At 41.8% G+C, this 14,173-nt stretch overlaps 1 protein-coding gene across 1 annotated transcript in view; it reads right to left on the bottom strand.

The window, feature by feature from the left end:
- The window catches only part of adipor2 (adiponectin receptor 2), a 28,659-nt gene extending 19,467 nt beyond the window's left edge, over nt 1-9,192 (bottom strand). Inside the window, exon 1 of the mRNA XM_076722505.1 lies at nt 9,058-9,192. The gene's annotated coding sequence lies outside the window, so the exon portion shown is untranslated. The remainder of the gene's footprint in view (nt 1-9,057) is intronic.
- Nucleotides 9,193-14,173: the final 4,981 nt, after the last annotated feature.

The raw sequence follows: 14,173 nt of genomic DNA on the forward strand, positions 1-14,173 counted from the left end.
TTACATTATGTACACATGCTAAGAATATAAAGATCTGTGCTGGTATGAATGGCATATCAATGGCAATGATGTGTAAATACACAGACCATCTTTAACCACCTTTTACCCACTTTTGAGACACAATGGCCTTCCACATGTAGGTCTACAGTGATACGCTGTATCATGACAATTATTGGACGGATGGTCGTTAAAGGCCTTCACTGTCCACAGAGGATGAGTCTCGATGACTGCAATGATCCTGTGACCTTTTATCTTGCGACACCCTTGAGTCTAGATTTCAGCTCGTACAACACTTCATTGCAGGATAAGACCAGATCTATTTTAACCTTCGGCTGTACTTTGAGATTAATAGTAACTATAAACAAGCTAAGATTAGCATGCTAACGGTGGACACACAACAAGGTCATTTGCATGCATGTGCACTGTTCCACGCAGGCACGAGCATGTGCCCAGCATTCCCTCACGCTCATTGTCACCATCTTTCTTTCTGTCTCGCTCAAGCTTCCTCTAAAACACACCAGCGCACGCACACACAAGCACACACACACAAGCAGAGGACAGCTGACTTCACTCCAGAGTAGTCACTGTCAATGTAGAGCCGTGAAGAGGCGGCTCCAAAAATCAATGCTGGCAACTGACAGACAAACCCAACAGGAACTCAGGTGCTAAGACAAAAAAAAAGGGGGGGAAGAAAGAAAATAATAATGGCAGAAAAGTGAAAAGAAACATCAATGAGAATTGATTTGTTCTTCAATTTTTTTCTCCTCAAGGGAACAAGTGGCTGGCAAACCTGGGCAGCAGCTGCAAAAAGTGGAAGTGGAATGAAACAGAAGCAGAAGTACCCACTTCTGGTTCTTTAACTGTGGGCTGGGGACCCACTTTAGGTTAAAGGGCCCATCTGTCATGGCCGCGACTGTACTAAAATTCCACGTATATCAGTTTTTGTATAAATTATGTGTAATAAAGGAGGGCTTCGACAGGTGAGCTAAATGATGGTGAATGCTGCCTGAATGAGGCAAACGCGCCGGGTTCAGGGAGCCAAGGGAGAGAGAAATGTGTTTTATGAGGAAGTTCACTGCACACGATGGCTGGCGGGTGAAAGCATTACTTCTGCTAACCACAGGAAAAAAAAGGGAGAGAGGCGCAACAAAGAGATGTTAAAGATGGACAGAAGATATGACTCACTAAACCCGCTTTGCAGCATCGCCTGGTCGTGTGACATGCAACTACGCCCGGGTACTCCACTGTGTGGGTGTTTGAGCAGTGACACATTAAGTTGTGGGTCATAGACGATTTGAAGGGAAGCTGAGTTTTCTCTTACAAATGCAGGACAAAGGTCATACAGTAAGCGCTGTGTTATCCATATACTGAAAGACTTGAAAGCCATTTTCACACACGAAGACAATCTGGACAATGAGTATGAAGGACGAGAAGTCTGCAGACAGACGAAGACAAGAGAGAGGGAGATAATGTGAGCGGCTGAGGAAGATCAGAGATGTAAGGAAGGATATTCATGTTTTACAAGCATCTACTATTCACTGGAGGATTTTAATACCCGTGTTGTAGCCTTTTTTTTTTATTTGATTTCAAGCAGATAAACAATGGCACAAAGACGAGACTTTCACACTCTTATTCAGCTGTCATATTTTTTCATTTCTTTAATGCAAACTTGCGACCAAGCTAGAGATTTATATCGTCATCTTTTCAAAAATAAGCTTTAAACAAGTTGCTTTCTCTGTTTTATCTGATATTTGCCTTCCATTATGCTAAATCTCTGTATGAAGAGCCGATTAACTAGCGGTTCTTGGATCTTAACGGGACTCTTGCTTTATTATTTAAAACAGTAACTTTAAGTCAAACACACTCATTTGGGAAGTTTTCATGGTATGATAACCATCTCAGGAAATATCACAGCTTCATGGTATCATCATTATTATTATTAATATTATCATTATTATCAGTTGCTATGACCCTTAAATGAATGATAGCAGAATGGATTTTTTTGGTTGAATAAAATCCTTATTATAATTTCCCCATATACGATGTCCTATATTCTTTACTTTGGTAGAATTTAATATATATATTTTTAGTACCACTAACATGATAACTGTCAATTTTCATGGTAAACTGTGAAATGTCATATTGCTTCAACCCTAATCTCATTACGGAGATCTATTCATTCTGTTTAAACCTGGTCTTTCTGCACAGGTACTGATGAAGATTAGGCTACGCTAATTTTATTAGCATTATACTATGAGTAGAATTAGATCGCAGTGGTGGCTGCAATGGATTGTTTGCAACTCGTGATGCAATTTTCAATAAGTCCAAAGTGTTAAGATAAGACAGGATAAGACAGGACTTTATTGATCCCACATCGGGGAAATTTAGTAAAGGCCAAAAGTAAAAGTTTATGAATGCCTACATGTATTTATGTTGATGAAACTGATGACAACAGAGATGGAAGATTCATTCGAAAAGCTCCATAGAAGCTTCAAATAAAATACAGACATATGACACACAGCAGGGGGCATCTATTCACCTCCACAGCAACATTACAGCATCCCTGTTCCACCTCTTTCAGCACAGTCTTACAGTTCTTGTGCTGTGAATGTTAGCGGCTGTCAAGCTACACGACTTTATCCCTACAACGCATGCTCACTCTCTGTCTGAGTCATTTTGCCAGATATGGCCTTTGGCCCGTCACCTGCTATGTCATTACTCTCTTTGACACGCACGTGCACACACACACACACACACACACACACACGTGCACACACACTGAACACTGTGCCACATAGGAAAGCAGTGCATACATTTCTCTCCCTTTTTCAGCCACACACAAACACAGCATTTGTACTATATATGGTGGAAATTTGAATCACATTGATTTCAGCCATGACGCGAACTACGGTGAGCCATAACAGCAACGACAGCGACATTAAATTAACAACAGGCATCAACCAAATGCAGTATTTACTCTCTTTTAGCTGTTTTTGCTCTCTATCAACTGCTAAGGAGAAGATCTGTCTCTGTAGCTGCTAAATGCTCCACTCTGCTGACCAGCTTGTGGCTTACCATGTCGGTCTGCTGTTTGGTGCTTAGCAGGTAGTGAACAGAGGGTTTTTAATGCCTTTTTACTCAAAACAGCTGCCTGCTGTGGCCGAAAGCAGCACTATGAGAGCAGTAAGAGTGAATCAAAACAGTGAAAAGCTGCGCCTTAAGTCAGCCTCTTCATTTTCTTATGACCTTTCAGCAGGTGAGATACTGGACTGACGGCATTATGTGTCATGGTTTATAAAACTGAACGCATGTTTACACAGTGTTGCTCAAATGACGAGGTGATGACATCTTAAAACAGATATGCAACTTGGGCATGACTTTCAACTTTTCTATGACCTCACACAGCTGGTTTTTCAGGTTAGACAGACAGACAGACAGACAGACAGACAGACAGACAGACAACAGTGAGCAGGAGACACGGTTAAAACAGGTTACACAGGACTGTCGGCCAGCGCAGGTTTTCTGATCTGTATCTTTTATTTACTCAGTTTTCTCACATATCAAAGTACTTAAAATTCAGATTATACCAATTATTATGAACAATATGATATGGCACACCCCGACTGCAGACCATAGCTAAACTAGACAATTCAATTCAAAATACTGTATTTGCCTCTAAACAGAAACACACATAAAAACGAATTCAAAACTACAAATATGGCATGTTAGAAGAATTAGGATGAGGTCTAAAGTACAGCTGTAACACTGACTGACTTCAATCACCAATGCACAGTCCACAGCACAGACACGTCCACCTTCAACAGGGAGCAGAGTCTTGTTTGTTCTTAATGTGGGTCCAAAGGGCATAAAGACGTCATACGGGATGACATATTCCTGTGACAACACATTTTGCACATTGCCCTTTAAACAGCGTGTTGAATTTGACTGGCTCCCGACCTGCTGTCATGCCTGTCTCGCCTTTCGCTATTTGTTCACATCAGTCCAAATCAAACATAGAGATCTAAACCTTGGAAAGTCAGGTGGGTGTGGGTGTGGATGGTAGTGATGAGCACTGGTTTATGCCCCTGAACCTGCTTACTCAGGCAGAAAAACACAAAGAATTGATGGCAATAATTTTTGGTTGGTTATAAGGCAATTAAACCTGTGGATTATCAGCATCACAAGCAAAATGACCTCAAACCTTGTTATCATGCAGAGAGCGAAGAATAAAGATTAGTCTGAATTCTCAATATAAAATTTAGAAGAGCTTTGGTACAACAATCATTGACAATAAATGACAAACAAGACCTTTCGGCTGGTAAATTGTTAGTACCTTGTTATCCGTCAACTACTGGACATCACATTTCCTTTCCGAAAAGATGGATTAGTCACTCTGGAGCCAAACTCTTCATTTGTCTTCACTTTACTGTGCTCTATGCTGTGTGTGTTCCTGCAGCAGGAGGTTGCTGAATAGGCCTCCCTTTGTATTTAGGACAGCTTTACAATGATGTAAACCTGCTGTCGGAGACCACATGACTGCTTTTACTGTTCACTGGGACTATGTGGTCGTACTGAGACCTGCACTTAAACCTAACCACACACTTACACACCCACCCTACCGTGATATTACTCAAAACACACCTTTGATTCTCTGTCTCCATGCAGCTACACCTAAAAGCTAGTCCATGCAAATACGTACCCGCAGTTCCACATGGGTTGGATTTGCATCATGAGACAATTAATAAGACATGTCAGACTATTTGCAAGCTTGTTTTGCACATTTTTCTATATCCAAACACTGTCCTCGCTGCCTTTTAAACCACAACAACCAACTGATAGTGATTGAAAGAAACTAAATCATATAAAGAAATGAATCTTACTTCATCTAGAATTTCGAGTTGTATTAATATTACACATCATTTCTAGGTTGTCTGTCTAAGTGTATGTCCCCTGGTGACCACTCAGTCCTGGTACAGCAGAGTTACTGATGCCGCTGCCAGCAGTCTTATGATGGAGAGACAAACAAAGAGAACCAGTGTGAAAGTGAACCACACACCCTTGTTCTCTCATTCACAGCACACACAAACTGCCAGCCACGTTGCACGGTTACTACCAAGTGAACACACATGCCTGACAGGCACCGTGGAAGGTGGGAATTTCTCACCATAAAAACCTTCTATTAATAAATACGATGACAGATTACACACACTCAACATATGTTAGGTGACATCCAGGTGTCCTTCGCCAGAGGAGATGGGCCAATTCGTCATAGTCGGTGGTTTGATTTCATGTGATTCAGACATCCACTAAACCGGTGTAACAATCTGCCACATACCTTTTAAACAGCATTAGTCCCTCTGTCAAACACTCTGCCTTACTCAAACCAAACACCCACACAGAAAGTTTATCCAGTCCTCACAACCTGTTTACCCTTTTTATTTTTTTTAAAGCGGTGGCTCACCCAAAATTGCAGGTATTATCTGAAAAAGTATTTTTGGAAAAAGTAAGTGGAATTCCCTAAGAATAGCAAGAGCCATAACAAGTCTACCCACAAATATGACACAAAAATAACCTGATTTGGCCTCCAGAGTAGAGAAGTGCTCCCATAATTACAGACACAATGCCAAAGATCCATGTGAATAAGCAACAAAATCCACTTAAACATCCAGGCTGGCCCTGCCTGGTCATCTTACCAAGCTATTATCTCTCAAATCTTCATCTTGTGGGAGGTGAAGCCTGAAAAATCAATCTGATATACAGTTGCCAAGTTAACTAAAGCAGAGAAGCCCTTAATTTATCAAATAGTGCTGGAAAATGTGTGTTCCTGCACCCCCGCTATACAATGCAGAGGCTAACACTCCAAATGGCCACCCCAAGATGTTCAAACACACTGATCTTTGTCTCTAAACGTTACTGAACCACCTACCATCTGAACACCAAGCAGACACAGACCACAACAAGGTCAGTGCACTGCTGGCTCTGCTGGTGAACGTGGTGCAGTTAAATGCAGTGGTTTTCAAGCACTGGGTGGTAATCCAAAGGTGGGTGACATGAAGATAAAAATAGGTCCCCTAAACGTTCTGACGAAAAGCAAACTAAATACAGTATGTTCAGTATATCTCAGTGCCTCTCTGAGACAGGCACCATAGAATATTTTGTTAACCAGCTCTTTAGGCTGAGGCCACCAAACTCACTTCATTTAAATCACTGTCAAACTGCCAAAACACAACTTTTCTCTCAGCTTTTTACCAATGTGGGAAATTGGGTTGGTGCCTCTAATAAAGACAGATTGACTTGGGTTATGTCTGGTATTTCTTTAAGTCTTTTTGAGTGCCCTTGCTCAGTGTTTTCCTTGGAGGTGGGTAAAGGCAGGGCATCCTGTATGAGTTTGTGCTTTGGATGAACTTAACAACAGATATTTATCCACATACACACACCCATGTCTGCCTATCCACTGACATATTACCTCACACCTACTGCATGTATTTACAAACTAACAGGCATGTATAAAAGCTGCTGGAGTTACCATGCAAACATGCTCTCTAACACACAGAAACAAACGTGTTCTGTCTGTTAATGGTGTTTACACTCAGCATTTCGGGTGTAAGATGCGTCCTGTGCCTCTGGACAGAGTAATTAACTAGTGACAGGCTTAACGAGCTGGGTGTATCGCAGATGTTGTTATGTGTGTGCATGTTCACTTTGGCAACATCATAACAACATAATCCATTTCAGAAAAAGGCGTGTTTTGTTCTTTTTGTTTTGCACACCACCGAACACGCACACACACACTCACAGGCCTGTTCGGAGAGCTGTGAGGGAAGGAAAGAAAGCACAGACGGAGACAAGAAGAGGAGAGTAAAAGAAAGAGAGAGGCAGCTACTCTGTCTTATGATCAATCAACTTTGCACTGACAGTTCTCTACTATTCTTAGAAGCTATGTTTAGCTGCTCTCCTGCCTGGCACACTGTCAAAGACTTCATTATACATTAAGTTCTCTCGAGAGTTGTACTTCCAGTAAAAAAAAAAAGGGGGAAAAAAATGAAAAATGACGTATTGCTCAATAGCCATGTCTAGCAGGGTGAGAGAGACTCTAGGCCCACATCAGCTCAAGCAAGGGAAGTTCATCCCTTGTATAATAATTGCAAATCAATATCTTCCAAGAGGAAATTACTGCAGATGTCCTGGTTAGATGAATGAATTTCCTGGATAAATGAACTCCATGTGGTAAACTTACTGCGGTGGTACTGTGGGTGTTGTGCTTTGTGCATAAGTTGATTTTCGAACAGAACACGGTTGCTATACATAAAAATGCTGCCCAAATCCACTTTGCATCGCTTTGTGGGCTTTGACACTGAAGTACATTGACATGCACAAGTGCAACTATAAAATGACAGCAGAGGATGAGTATGTGTAATTATATTTACAGATCACAGTTTTAAGGTTTGTTCCAGTGCTGTTAAGTTGCAGGGGAGCAAACTTGCACTTGGAAATAATGACACTGTAAAGCCCCAAAGGGTCAAACTGCACAAAAGGGCACTGATTAAAAATGCAAAATGTGTCTCAACACAAATACCAGCTAAAGCACTTCTCCATGAAATATCCATGGGCTAATCTCAAGCTAGGGGACGGCCGTGAGTGTTTTTGTACATATAAAGTTTGGGTTGAAGACAAATAGGCTATCAGCTACCCAACCCATAAAATATTTATGAGATGACCTCATGCTTTGTGACAACAGTCAGAAGAACAGTGAAATGGGATGGGCATATATGCAGTACAGTATGTGCATTCAGTACAACGAAAAAGAAATGTTAAACAGCAAAAAGAGAGAGAGAAAAAGAGATTTTGACAAAAGCTGCTGAGTTAGAGGCAGCCGATCGGATGGGTAACAACATACTATCAGTGGCCCTGTTTGCAGAAAGAGTCACTTTTATTTGCTAAATAAGTGAATATTGGCTGGTTTTAATGAAAACGTTGGCTTCTTCTGAGAGTGACTGTTCAACAAAAGTCATGAAAACTCAAGAAAAATTACTAGTCTCCACAGACTTAAACAAAGCAGACAGGCTGGATTCAGATCAGGGCTTCAAGTCTTTGAGGCTCAGGAAATCTACTTGTCCTAGCTTACACAAAAACATAATTAGTTGATTAAATAATTACTACATAGTCCAAATGGTAGGTTCTGCAGAAAGCAGTACTGACGTGATCTGGAAATCATAACATAGCAAAACTTGTTAAGAAACATCAACCAAGATGAGCCAAAATAGGACTGCCGAGTGGAAAAAACATTAGCCTTCAGAGCTAAGTAATAAAGTATCTCTCTGCCATTCACACACAAAATTAATACACGGAAGTGCGCAAAAAAAAAACAATAAATTCAGCCACACTAAGTAATGCTGTGAACTCAGGCAGAGCACAGAGGAGTCCACACATCACTAGCGAGCAAGCAAGACAAAGAAAGCCCAAACTCCAGCCAGACTACCCTCTTGTTGACAGCGACAATTCGCATACTTCCTGCACAAGCCACACACAAAGGAGCGTTTTTATCTGTTTGACCTGAAGCTGTTGCAAAAATGGTTCACCTTACATTTGACCCAAGCGGTGCTGTCAAAGGTAAAATAAGAAGCAGACTGCAGCCCATCGACTGGCTATGATGAGGGTTTGTTTACACCGAGCTAGCGAGCTGGCTAGTCCGCTAACAACAGCTGCTAAACCCGAAAGAAGCCAGATAACTCTTTAACAGAGCTCGTGTTTATTTTGACAGCTTACCGCATGTACCTATCTGCCTTTTAACATACCGAATACTGCCTCCATATGAGTGATAATGCCTCGCAAAGAGAGAGGAAAGCTGTGCTTTCTTTGCTGGCTAGCAGATTATGCTTCTCTCTGTTGTTTTGACAGCCAGAATTAGCTGGATAGCAAAGCTGCTAGCTGGCAGGTTACATTCAGGGAGGTACTAACGTTTGGCTAGGAAAGTCCTGCGTGAATTCAACAGTCTGAAACAAGGTAGAACAACAATAATAACAACAAACAGTGGCCAATGGCAGCTGTATTACTCACCTGGTCCTGTTGTCTGAACAGGAATCCGTCTTCTGGGTGGTGTAACACAGTTAACACAGAGTTGTGGTTGCTGCTCTGCTCCTGTCTGCTCTGAACGTTTTCTGACTGTCGCTAGACCAGACTGGACTCGGCGACGTCGGAGGAAGGCAATCACTGCGTGACGCCGCTCGCATGACGGGAGACAGCCAATCAGATCGCTCAACGAAAAAAAATGACGCCCCTTTACTGGCCGGAACAGGAAGAGACGCTGAGTAACGTTGTAGTCTTTACCTACTTTGGGAAATTTAATTCTAGAGAAGTGTGTAAAACTAGTGGATATAGCGACACTTCTCAGCTGAAACAAATATATGTAACGTGTTACGAAATATGATGCAAGCTATGCCACTGTTTATTTCATATTAATGTGTTTTAATTGTGTTTCAAACAGTCTTTCAGTTAGAAACTTGTTTGGCAAACAGCTGCCATGTGGAAATTGAGCAACTCCCAGCTACATTTGGCCAATACCTCTACAGTGTACAATAGATTATCCCTTAATCCACAGACCAAAGAAACACTACATATACAGGATAATAGACATGTATTTAAACTGGAAATTAATCTATCAAGTATTTTTGTGACTGAAAAGAGGACATCTTCAAGTTACTTATGTCAGAGAGTCAAAAAACCCAAAGATCTTCAATTCACAATGACAAAATAGAACATATTACAAATAATAGTTATTCTTGCATACAGGTCATAACTCACCAACACATGTGATGAACAACTGTACAGTATGGATAAAAAGGTGGTGTGACAGTTCAGCTCCACCCACATATGTGAGGTGGAAGCAGGCAGCGAGACAAAAAATGAGTTCATACTGAGAATCACACCATCACTGGATCACCTGCCCTCTCTGCCCCCTGACACATCCACGAGTTCACCATGCAAGGCCAGAACACAGACACAGACACACACACACACACACACACACACACACACACAAATAGAGCCTGCTGCGGTGCAATTATGGTTGACTCTGATTGCATGATTGTGCAAATGGATTTATTGTGATGCAAGGCTCTGGCAGCTGGGTGTGTTGCTGCACTCAGCAAAGTTCAGTGTGGCTTCAGTGGTCTGGTTGATCAGGTCCACTATCTCACCCTAAACGAGTTCAGCAACTTTTTCAGCAGGTTTGTTTTCAGGGGTGGAGATGCCTCAGACATCTGGTGACTCAAAAAACCCTGAACATCGTGCTGCCATTGCTGTGTTAATGCAGATAACTGTATCACAATGACATCGCCTCACCCGGTCATGGCTGTGTGTTCCTGGGGCAATGAGTTTATCTTATCTTAAATGATTGATAAAAATGGTTGAGTGTCAAGTGTGATTTCCTTTGAACCAAAAGAGCAGTGTGTTAGTTTAACTGAACTATTTGTAGTTTATGGATTTTTTGGACTCATAATTTTTTACATAATTCATTATGACTCCAAACATGGTTTTATTGACTAAGCCGGGGGTTTTTTCAGCCAATTGGGTGAACTGGCTGGCTGGAGTTCATCTCCCTCTGTCTGTCTTTCTGACCAAGTCCACCCTCATGGTTCAAATTATTGATTTTTCTTTACAATATAACTGATGTGTTTTGAGCGTTCTGTGCCAAGTGTACGCAGGAACATAATGTGATGTGATTTTAACCTTGGCAGTGTGGTGCAACAGGATGTTTCTGTAAATTAAGTACTTGAAAACTGAGGACTTGATGGTTCCTTCAAAAATGTCTGTTCCAGAAGTTTGTCTCACTTATCTTTCTCTCTAATGGGAAAAGCAGATAATACAGAGTGACTAATAGTTGGCCAGATACTGGAAAAGGAAACAAGATATCTCAGCATTGTGGTCACTGCTATTTGTCTGTATGTCTCCGCATTAAAAAACGTTATAAAATTGTCATCCATGATTGCAAATTTTCCTAGATTGTTTTTCAGTCAGCCTGATTCAGCAGATGATGCGATATGCCTCGAAACATAATGAATTGCTGTTTACTGGAGGTAAACTTTCAGCTCCACAGGCCTCCGGTGAACTCACAGTGGTGGTGACATTTCTCGCAGCATGTTTGCATAACCTTGATTTCAGTGTTCACATTGCTAATGCAGCATTTAAATGCTGCTTTGTTGCTCAACCTGTGTGTATCTGGGGACACGTGTGCCGGCCCCTTCTTGGGTAAGGTGACCATTTAATCTGTTGCTGCAGCTACCAACCGGAGCAACAAAGCAGACCTGGCTGCTTTCTAACTGTAGAGATTATTTAAGTTGGCTTGGCTGGTCTTAGTTTTCTGAGGGAAAATAAATAGATAAATAAAGATATTAAATGCATGAATATCTCTGATTAGCACACAATATTTGATGTCTCAAAATTACCCGAGCATCCATATCTTTAGTCACTAATATCCATGCAGACTAGAGTAAAACATTTAAAAACTGAAAATTGAGAATAACAACAACAGAAATATGGTTACCGGTCACTTAATTCTTCTCTTCCGCTCATTATTAATTTACATCATTTCCTTCAAATGACAAGTAACTTTCCATTAGCTGGCTGTGATGTGTGTAAGTGGTGTGCGGTAATGAGATTGTTTGTGTTGCTGGGAGGTTGGCATCCACTCAGCTTCCACAAGTATCGACAGTTGGACCACACCTGACATCAGCTGAGTATTTCTTCTCACTTCTTGTCATTTTAGGGTAACAGTGTCAGCTAAAGGTTTTAACTCACACTTTTAATAATTGTGTGATTCTTACTCTCAAGCCTGAATATAGCACACACACTTTCCCACATGTGGTCACTATCACCCTGATCAAATACACACAGGCACACATGTATGAACAGGGCGTGATGGCAGAGAAGAACACAATGGTGGGAAGTGTTTCATGTCCACCACGCCTCATTCTCTCGCTCACGGGTCATGGAAAGTTTTATTGCTGCTGTATTCAGTGTTCAGTGAAGCAGAGCTCTCTCACACGGAGCAGCGCTTTGTAAATTGTTAATCATGTTGTTAATGATGTTAATAATGTAGTCCATGCATAAACCGTGAAGTACATGTTTTTTTCTTTCATTGGTATTCTGTGACAGCTCCACTGACATCTGACTTGTTTTTCATGAGGCCTGGAGTGACGCTCTCCACACCTTCTGGTGCCATTGTTAATTTTAATAAACTTCTCATGGTCGCCGCCCTGAATTCCTCGAAGAGGTTTGATGTTAGCTCCACTAATGGATTTCATTTGCAGGTGATGACGCTTAACATTTTCATTTTGCAGTTTGCATGAGGTCTTTTTCAAGTGCTTTTGCAATTAAATGCAAGCTCGACACCCCGAGCGACCAGCATTTACATTTTCTTTGAATAACAGCCACAGACTGCATAATCCTTGAGAGATGTAACTGAAGCTATTCACAAAACTTTTTTGAAAATAGGATACTCGGTTTGATCCTGCAGCAAAAGCCTGTGTTGCATCATTGCTCAGTGATTTGCATGCTTGTTGGTTTCAGGTGTGTCCACTTTATACCAGCTGCAACAGAGACCAGTGATGCAGATACATGCTACCATACATTCAGTCAGCTGCTGTCTGCAGCTTCGTGTAATAAATAAGGACTATCTGTTCCCAGGTTTTCGTTCATTTGGACGAATAAAGAGGCACTGATGTGAGAAATAAACCTATAACTCAAAGTGCATTTACTGAATCTACCGTACCATCCCAAGAAGATTAGATATTCTGGTTTAGCAGGACTGAGCGGTCCATTCGGCTCCAGCCAAAGCTTGTAGAAAGCATATGGATGAATGAGCTTACAGATAAGTGGCTGAGCATTTGTGTTCGAGTTGGTCTCTGAGCTCTGTGTGTGTTTGAAAAAGCAGAGAAAGAGAAAAGTGAAAAAAAAAAAACCAGAAAAAATGAATGCATATATACTGTGTGTGTGTGTGTGTGTATGTGTGTGTGTGTGTGTGTGTGTGTGTGTGTGTGTGTGTGTGTGTGCGAGAGAAGAAGAAGAAGAGAGAGAATGAAGTTGTGTCTTTTTCACTTCAGCTAATCCAGATCAGAGAGTTCGCCTACAGATGTCTTAACTACAACAGCTGCTGGCTAATCCACACACACACACACACACACACACACACACACACACACACACACCACTGTACAGTTTGCCTCCGGCGTTATGTACAGCCACAGCTTGTAAAATGATCAAAAGTAGCTTTGTTTCAGTGAGTCAGCATTGTGAAATACACTGAATAGTATCTCCTGTATGCAGTAGGCGATTTGAGGGCAGATGAGGGGGAGATGCCATCTACCTTTCAAACAAAATGAACAAGATGCATCCCCCTTGTTAACCTGCCATCCCACCTCTCCATCCCTCAGTTGCAGCGAGTGCACGGCGAGAGGGGTTGTATGGTCTAGTCGGCCTGACTCATCAATCTTTCATCTGACTGAGGTTTGTGTAAGTTAGAATCTAAGTCCCCGATATGATGAGCCTGCTGTCCTAATATACAGTAAAATAGGGCGGGGGGTTGATTTCATTCAGTCCTGTTAGAAACTAACAAAACACCAACTGCCTAACAAAGACATCTTATGGGGAACAACGTGCACTGTATGACTGAAGATTTTGGCTTCTTTTATTTGTGAGACATTCGTCTATTTTAAGCTTGTTTTTATATTCAGAAAGCTCTGCCTTGGTGGTTTCCCCCTGCTGGACGCAGGAGGAGCAGGAGCCAGAGCTTCCAACGCCTCCTCTCCTGCTCCATCGTACAGAGAGAACAGGTTGTGGAGGAATCATCTCATCGCTCGATGCCAAGCACAGAAATGAGGAAAGATAAATTGTATGAGAGTTCATATAAGCAGGTTTGGCATCAGCTGGCAGTCAAACACTACAAAATCCTGCAGGTAAGAACCAGAGGGACAGGTCAGGACTCAGCTGGGCCTCATTAATGCCATCCTTGAACACTGTACTGAAGTTCCAGGCCAGTTTGCCACACAGATGTGCTGAGACACTTTTTGGCCTTTGAAAGAGCCCAGCGGCGGCATGTTTCGCCCAACTAGGCTGCTTAGCTGTGTCTTCAGGAGGAGCGGAGTCAAAGCTGGAGAGAGGAAGATAAGGGAAATGT

This window comes from Chaetodon auriga, chromosome 22, assembly GCF_051107435.1.
Source record: "Chaetodon auriga isolate fChaAug3 chromosome 22, fChaAug3.hap1, whole genome shotgun sequence".
NCBI lineage: Eukaryota > Metazoa > Chordata > Actinopteri > Chaetodontiformes > Chaetodontidae > Chaetodon > Chaetodon auriga.